This window comes from Carcharhinus amblyrhynchos, chromosome 19 (assembly GCF_965287045.1).
Source record: "Carcharhinus amblyrhynchos chromosome 19, sCarAmb.v2.hapA, whole genome shotgun sequence".
Classification (NCBI taxonomy): domain Eukaryota; kingdom Metazoa; phylum Chordata; class Chondrichthyes; order Carcharhiniformes; family Carcharhinidae; genus Carcharhinus; species Carcharhinus amblyrhynchos.
In genome coordinates this window covers 50,669,612-50,678,855 of record NC_137342.1, presented here as the reverse complement: position 1 = coordinate 50,678,855, position 9,244 = coordinate 50,669,612, and positions in this window count along the sequence as shown.

The window sequence follows — 9,244 nt, the reverse complement described above, 5'->3', positions numbered from 1 at the left end:
CCTCGGACAGAGCATATAAAGCACAGACAGTTTACAGATTACTGATTAGAATGCGAATCTTTACACCTAACCTGCTGTTCAAGTCCTAAAGTGGCTGACAATGTGTGTGGAAGGACCACTGATCACAGGTTAAAGAGATGTGTATTGTCTCCAGACAGTACAGTAAGTGAGGTTTTGCAAACCCAGGCAAGTCACGGGGGTTACAGATAGTGCGACATGAACCCAAGATCCCGGTTGAGACCGTCCTCGTGTGTGGAACTTGGCTATCAGTCTCTGTTCAGCGACTCTGCGCTGTCGTGTGTCGTGAAGGCCGCCTTGGAGAACGCTTACCCGAAGGTCAGAGGCTGAATGCCCGTGACCACTGAAGTGTTCGCCAACAGGAAGGGAACAGTCTTGCCTGGTGATTGTTGAGCGATGTTCATTCATCCGTTGTCGTAGTGTCTGCATGGTCTCCTCAATGTACCATGCTTCGGGACATCCTTTCTTGCAACGTATCAGGTAGACAATGTTGGCCGAGTTGCAAGAGTATTTACCATGTACCTGGTGGATGGTATTCTCACGTGTGATGATGGTATCCAGGACTAAAACCTGGTGTTGTCAGACTTTTTACTGTGTTTACCCCAGTCCAACGCTGGCACATCTACATCATGACTTAGGTTGATTGGCCATGGTAAATTGCCCCATAGTGTTAGGGGGAATAGTAGGATAAATATGTGGGGTTATGGGGATACGGCCTGGGTGGGATTTTGTTCAGTGCAGACTTGATGGGCCGAATGGCTTCTGTTTGCACTGTAGGGATTCTATGATTCTAAGATAAACTATAAGGTTAAATTAATATAAAAATGGAGAGTTAGAGCTTTTTAAATATTGAAATAAAGAAGAGTGAAATGAACAGAGGCCCCTGAGGGAATGAGACTGGGAAATGATAATGGGGAACCAGGAAGTGGCAGAGGAGCATTTTCAGGATGGCAAACTGTAACTAATGGAGTACCACAGGGATCAGTGCTGGGCCACAATTATTTACAATATGCAATGTATACTGATGATTTGGACAAGGGAAGTGAATGTATAATTACCAAGTTTGCAGATTACACAACATTAGTGGGAAAGCAAGTGGTGAGGAAGACACAGAGTCTACAGAGGGATACAGGCAGGATTAGTGAGTGTGCAAAACTTGGCAGATGGAATATAGTGTATGAAAATGTGGTCAGAAGAATAAAGGAGCTGATTATTATTTAAATAGAGAAAGACTGCAGAAAATTACAGCACAGTGGGATTGGGAAGGTTTTGTGCATAAATCACAAAACACTAGCATGCAAGTTCAGCTGGTAATAGAGAAGGCAAATGGTCTTTATTTCAAAGGATATAGAAATAGGGAAGTCTTGCCAAAACTACACAAGGCATTAGTTAGAACCCACCTGGAATATTATGGACAGTTTTGATGTCCTTATCTAAGGAAAGGTATACCAGCATTGAAGGCAGTCCAGAGAAGGTTCACAAGGTTGATCCGGGGTATGGAGGGATTTTCTTATGAGGAGAAGTTGAGTAGATCTCAACTCTACTTTTGCATCTGGTCCCCATAACCCTTGATGTCCTTATTGATTAAAAATCTGCCTCTACAGCCCTCTGTGGTAAAGAACTCCACAGATTCACTCCCCTCTGAGAAAAGAAATTCCTCATCTCTGTCTTAAAAGGGTGACCCCCTTACTCTGAGATTATGCCCTCTGATCCTACAATCTCTCACAAAAGGAAACAACCTCTCAGCATCAAACATACCAAACCCCCTGAGAATCCTAAATGTCTGAATAAGGTTACCTCTCATCTGTTTAAACTCCATTGAGTACAGGCTCAATCAGATCAGTCATAATCTGATTGATGATCAGTCATGGTCAAAATGAATGGCAGAGCAGCCTCGAAGGGCTGAGTGGCTAACTTCTGCTCCTGTGTCTTATGGTCTTTTGGACAGACAGAGAGAAAAAGAGCCAGGGACATGGAGAGAGAGAGACCAGCAGCGAGGTCTGCTGCTAAAGCATCACACTGCCTTGACCATGTGTCATTTACAGTTGCTGCACTGGAGCCCACTGCACTTTTCTGACATCATATTTGGGGTTTATGCTAAACATGCAGTATTTTCCTTAAAAAACCTCAACTAGCAAACATTTGTAAAATGTGAAGCAGCAAATGCTGTAGATGGACAGGATTTTGAAAGCAAAAAGCAGGTTCAAGTTTCAGATGTCAGTTGCGTTCAGACATCCTCCTGCCCTGTTTCTGATGTTTTTGGGTTTTAATGGTTTGTGCTGTGATGGTCAACTCTGTTAACTGTTACTTGGTGTGTCTCAGCAGCCCCACTCTGGCGCAGGGGTCTGTAGCATGGCGGTCCCTGGCACAGTGGGCTCTGGCTTGGTGCTCCCTAGTGTGGCAGTCTTTGCCACATTCCCTAGAGGGAAGACAGAATGCCAAGAAGGTGTGCAGTTCACTGCTCTCTGTTTTCTTTGGGTCTTCTTCTTGATTAGCTGAGCTTTTCCTTTCTATTTGCCTCTTTCAATTACCTTTCCAGTCGGCCTCCAGAGGTCACAGCTGTCAGTAACTGTCTCCCAGTCGTCAGTGTCCATTTCCATCATATTCCTATTTCCCTCCCAGGTTGCCTTCTGGCAGCGTATACCAGACAGCCATCATCCATTTAATGAATGAGGCCAAGCTAACATTGACTTAGCAATGAGTTTACATTGCTGGAGTTTGCCCACACCAGGACCTCAGTGTTGGTGACCTTGTCGAGATGCTGAGGATACAATGGAGACAGTGAAGGTGGAAACTTTTCTACCTTCTCACCTAAGTCTCACCTTTGTAGAGTAGTACACTGAGGATGCTGGACTCATTGTTTGGTGTTCTCAGTCAGGTTGCTCTGCACTCTCTTACTCAGTTGGGTATAACAGCTGCAGCTTTTGTGATGTGTGTGCTGATTTTAGCATTAAGTGACAGATTGTTGGTGATTGTGGAACTTGGATATGCAAAGATATCAACAACCTGCAGCATCACATTGTCAATGCTGTTAGATGGTGATTTGAGAACATCCCGAACCATAACATTTGTCTTACTGATACTGATGGTCAAAGCAAAACTCTTCACGGGTATTAATGATCTTTATCTATAGGGTTGGAAAATAATGTGCCACGGGTATTGGCATGTTTCAGATACCCATTTTGTTCTTCATCTGTGAGTCTCGATGATGTGTACTGTCCGAACTTTTGACTATGGGCATCACAGATGAACACAATTTGGATTCAGCCCATTTTCCATACGGTTATACAACAGTTGCAATAGATCAGCCTCAGGTCAGATCTCAGAGGGTGATGGTGGTTTAGTAGTGATGTCATTGGACAGGTAACGTATTAAAAAAATGGTGAGAGTCGAGGCGGACATGTCGAATTTCCTTAGCCTCCTGAGAAAGCAGAAACATTTGTGGGCTTTCTTAACTATAGTGTCGGCATGAAGAGACCAGGACAGGTTGTTGGTGATCTGAACAACTAGAAACATAAAGCTCTGTCCTCAGCTTCCTCCAGCTTTCCAATGAAGCTCAGTATGATCTTCAGGAATAGCATCTCCACTTTCAGTTCAGCACAGGACACCCTCTTGGACTCAACATTGTGTTCAACAACTTCAGACACTCACCGCTGCTCCTATTTGTGTGTGTGTGTTTGATCTTGGATGGCAGTTTTGATAACAATTCTGCACTTTCCTATGCACATCCCTACTGGATACATCTTTCACTTCTGCACAGTGGCACAATGGTTAGCACTGCTGCATCACAGCACCAGGGACCCAGGTACGATTCTGGCCTTCGTACACTGTCTGCGTGGAGTTTGCACATTCTCTTCGTGTCTGTGTGGGTTACCTCCTGGTGGTCCGGTTTCCCCCCACACTCCAAAGATGTGCAGGTTAGGTCGACCGGCCGTGGTAACTGGGTGGAGTTACCGGGATAGGACAGCGGGGAGGGCCTGGATAGCATACTCTTTCAGAGAGTCAGCGCAGATTTGATGGGCTGGATATCCTGTTTCTTCACTGTAAAGATTCTATGGTTCTATTCCCATCCCACCTTTTGCTTTGTAACATCATCCTCATTGTCATTTAATTTTCTGTACTCCACCTTATCCTTTTGTTACTCCTGCTCCCCTCTTCTTGCCATTCCTGCACTTGCTTAAAGGCTGCATTAATTATGCCACCTCGAGAGAAACTGCTGGAAAATCTCAGCAGGTCTGGTAGCATCTGGAAGGGGAGAAAAGAGCTGATGTTTTGATTCCAGATGACCCTTTGTCAAAGCTTTGACATTTGGACGCTCTTTTCTCTCCCCACAGATGCTGCCAGACCTGCTGAGATTTTCCAGCATTTTCTTTTTTAGTTCCAGATTCCAGCATCATTTGCTTTTATCCTTTATTTAATTATGTCACACCATCAGAGAGAACTCTTACTGCACATGTGCAGATGCAGGGACAGTGTCTGCCTGAGTGTTAAAGTGAGAGAAGCTTTCAACTGGATCTTTGCTTTCTGCATTTCTTCTGTCAACCTTCATCTTATAATTGTCTCCATTACAACAAAATCAGCTCATGGAAAAAAACTGCAACTATTCAAAATGTCAATTAAAACAGTGCTTCAAATCTGGTAGTGACATCCCCAACCAACACCCAATCGGGGGCTAAAGCACGATCCTGGGATTAATTATCCACCATCTAAGCTATCAGGCTATGTACGATCCCCCTGCACAAAGCCTTTCCAACCTGATCACTCCTTCAACTATAACACATTTGTTTATTTATAATGATATTATTTCATGGTTAAAGTTATAGTTACCAGCCTAGGAGTAAAACAATCACGCACCATCTTGGTGGGTGAATCTGAACATGTTCCGGTGGCCACAATGTGGGCCTGGTGTGTATGTGTACCCGAAAGACCCACCCTGTTGTGTGTGTGCGCAATTATCCCTAACACCATTCTGGTTGGTGGCATCCTTAAATCCTGTTTCATCTGTAACCTTTTTCAGTTCTGATGAAAGATCACTGACCTGAAATATGAGAATCTGCTTCTCTCTCCACAGTTGCTGCCTGACCTGCTGAGTATTTTCAGTATTTTTCTGTTTTTTTCATTCACATTTCTGGTATCTGCAGTATTCGGTTTTCTTCCTGCCTTTAGATTCTGGCTGAGGGTCAGGGCAGTAAGAAATATCACAACACCAGGTTAAAATTCAACCTGACAAAGGTACAGTGTTCCGAAAGCTAGTGGCTTTTGCTACAAAATAAACCTGTTAGATTTAACCTGGTGTTGTGAGACTTCTTACTGTGTTTACCCCAGTCCAATGCCGGCATCTCCACATCATGAGGGTCAGGGCACCAGGAGATCTCCCCTTTTTTTTTACACACACTGTACAGGTCAAATATCTTACCTTAAAGAACAGCCACTGACAGCGCTGCACTCGCACATCATTGCACTGACAGCGCTGCACTCCCACATCACTGCACAGAAGTGACAGCCTACATTTTATGCCAAAAATCTCTGGGGTCAGACTTAAATCCAGAATTTTCTGAGAGGTGAGATGAAGTGCTTTCAGAATCAAACCTGACACAATGTCCTGTTGGGCGACACAGTGGTTAGCACTGCTGTCTCACAGCACCAGGAACTCAGGTTCAATTCCAGCTTCAGGTCACTGTCTGTACGGAGTTTGCAAGTTCTCCTTGTATCTGCGTGGGTTTCCTCCCACAGTTCAAAGATGTGTGAGTTAGTGGATTGGCCATGCTAAATTGACCCCTAGTAAATATATGGGGTTGCGGAAATATGGGCTGGATGAGATTGTTGTTGGCGCAGGCCCAATGGGCCAAATGGCCTCCTTCTGCACTGTAGGCATTCTATAGTTGAAGGTAAAGTATCTAAAATTATGTAAAATATTCTAAGGAATGATCTATTGAAGATTAGAATGAGCTATTTTGCCTTTTTGAAAATTCTCAAGCGATCAGCTGGTTTTTATTTTATGTTGATAACATTTACTGATTGGAAAGTTTCATTGAACTTTTAATATCCAAATCCAAAGCCTCTCTTTCTCTTTCAATGTTCATGTATATTTTCGTGGTTTCTGCATCAACACACAATCCTCACATTTCTTTACATTTTAAATAACTTTTAAGTTTTGCTCTGACTTATTTTTGTGCTATTTGAACAATTTGATTACATTATTGTGTCATAATGACTTCTCCCGTGGGACTTCAGTGCACCAGTATTTAAATCAAATAATTTATCTTGTCATCCCTAAGCCAGCTGGTACCACCTCCTCCTGATTAGTGAGAGTAGCAGATGTAATAGTGAGTTTATTCCATTTTTGAAGTTTATTTATCAGTGTCATAAATAGGCTTACATTAACACTGCAATGAATTTACTGTGAAAATCCCCTCATCGCCACACTCCGTCACCTGTTCGGGTACACTGAAGGAGAATTTAGCACGGCCAATGCACCTAACCAGCATGTCTTTCAGACTGTGGGAGGAAATCGGAGCACCTGGATATTCTGTCTGGGAATAGGTTTATTATGGCGTACAGATAAAAGAATGTAAGAAAGATTTTAAAGTTTTTTTTAATTAATCACAGGTACGACTTACATTAACATTGCAATGAAGTTACTGTGAAAATCCCCTAGTTGCCACACTTCAGCTCCTGTTCTGGTCAGTGCCCCAACCAGCCTGTCTTTCGGACTGTGGGAGAAAACTGGAGCATCCAAAGGAAATCCACGCAGACATGGGGAGAACATGCAAACTCCACACAGATAGTGACCCAAGCCAAGCATCAAACCCAGGTCCCTAGTGCTGTGAGGCAACAATGCCAGCCACTGTGCCTTCCCTTCACAATTCTATAATCAATTTGCATAATCACAAGGTGCCTCACAAATCTAAAATGGGATGTGTCAATTCTATCATTATATGAGCTAGCTTATTTGAACTGATTAATGCCACCTGCTGTTCTTATGGTTGCTGCTGGAGCTGTGGAGGAGCTGGAGGAAGAATTGCTGCACAGGAGGCCCGGGCCTTACCACTCGCAGGAGTAGAGGGAGATGACCACCGTTCACCCGTTGGGGGGGTGACCCCGGCAGTTCCGTGCACAAGTGTCATTTGAACAGGTGTCGGACACTGTGTGCCATGGACTTCTCTGCTTCTGAAAGGAGGCTATGCAATACCTGTGCCACCTGCTGCAGGACCTGGCATCTAGAGGGGTGGGGGCAGCACCCACTGTTGGGGGCTGTCAAATTGATAGCCTGTCTGAACTTTTATGCGACTGGCTCCTTCCAGACCCCCAGCGGAGATATCTGCAGCATCTCCCAATCAGCCGTGCACACCTGTGTCAAGCAGGTCACAGAAGCCCTGTATGCCCAGTCTGAGCGGTACGTCAAATTTAACCTGGACCAGGCCCATCAGGAAGCCCGGGCTCAGGGTCCGCAGCCATTGCGGAGATGCCTAACGTTCAGGGGGCCATTGACTGCAAGCACGTCGCCCTCAAAGCCCTCCCTGTGGAATCCGCGGAGACTTACGTGGCGAAAAACTGCGGCATGCGACGGTGCAGAGGGACCTCGGGGTCCTTGTGCATTAGTCGCAAAAACCCAGCCTGCAGGTGCAGCAGGTAGTCAGGAAGGCAAATGGGATGCTGGCCTTCATAGCGAGGGGGATCGAATATAAAAGTAGGGAGGTTATGCTGCAGCTGTATAGGGCACTGGTGAGGCCGCAGCTGGAGTACTGTGTGCAGTTTTGGTCGCCGCACTTACGCAAGGATATTTTGGCCTTGGAGGGAGTGCAGAGGAGGTTTACTAGGCTGATTCTGGAGTTGAGGGGGTTGAACTATGAGGAGAGGCTGAATAAACTAGGCTTATACTCGTTAGAGTTTAGAAGAATGAGGGGAGATCTCATTGAGACGTACAAGATGTTGAATGGGATGGATAGGATAGAGGTGGAGAGACTCTTCCTGCTCAGAAAGGACAGTAGGACTAGGGGGCACAGCCTCAAGATAAAGGGTGGGGGGGGGGGGGGGGGGGGGCGGTTTAGAACGGAGTTGAGGAGGAACTTCTTCACTCAAAGGGTGGTGAATCTCTGGAATTCTCTGCCCGTTGAAGTGGTGGAAGCTGCCTCGCTCAATATTTTTAAGACATGGGTTGTTAGGTTTTTGATAGGCAAGGGGATTAAGGGTTATGGGGAGAGGGCGGGAATGTGGAACTGAGCCACAACAGATCAGCCATGATCTTATTGAATGGCGGGGCAGGCTCGAGGGGCTAGATGGCCTACTCCTGCTCCTATTTCTTATGTTCTTATGATTCATTAACAGAAAGGGGTTCCACTCTCTGAATGTTCAACTAGTATGTGAGCACAACATGAACATTATGCATGTCTGTGTGAGACACCCTGGCATTGTGCATGACAGCTTCATTCTCAGGAGAAAATCGGGCATCCTGGAAGCATTTGAGGAGGAGCTCAGGCTGCAGAGGGGGGCAGTTTAGAACAGAGTTGAGGAGGAACTTCTTCACTCAAAGGGTGGTGAATCTCTGGAATTCTCTACCCGTTGAAGTGGTGGAGGCTACCTCGCTAAATATATTTAAATCACGGGTAGATAGATTTTTGACAGACAAGGGAATTAAGGGTTATGGGGAGAGAGCGGGAAAGTGGAACAGATTCACCTCAGATCAGCCATGATCTTATTGAATGGCGGGGCAGGCTCAAAGGGCTAGATGGCCTACTCCTGCTCCTATTTCTTATGTTCTTATTATGTTCCCTACAATACAACCTGGTGATCTCTTCCCACATAGTGATCATGTGCTGTGCCCTACACAATCTGGCTCTACAGAGAGGTGACCTAATGGAGGAGGAGGAGTGGAGGCTGACCAGCCGGGCATCGCTGAGAAGGATGACCAGCAGCAGGAAGATGAGGAACAGCACGCCAAGGGACACCAACCAGGCGTTGGAGGGCTGGCAACTCAAATGAGGCATGTGAGGGTGGCTCGGGGGCTCTGATCACCAGGCAGTTCACTCGTTAGGGGTTTATGTCCATGGGTTCCAAACCCCACCCTTCAACATTCCTTCTATATCCTGCAATATCGTCACACCAGAGTGGTGGGCCAGGGTACATTGTGTTAATGAGTTTGTTGGCATGCAGGAGGATGGTGACAACTCGCTAAGAACCATGATGACGACGCCCTGGTGCAAACTAATCTGACTCCTACCTGAGC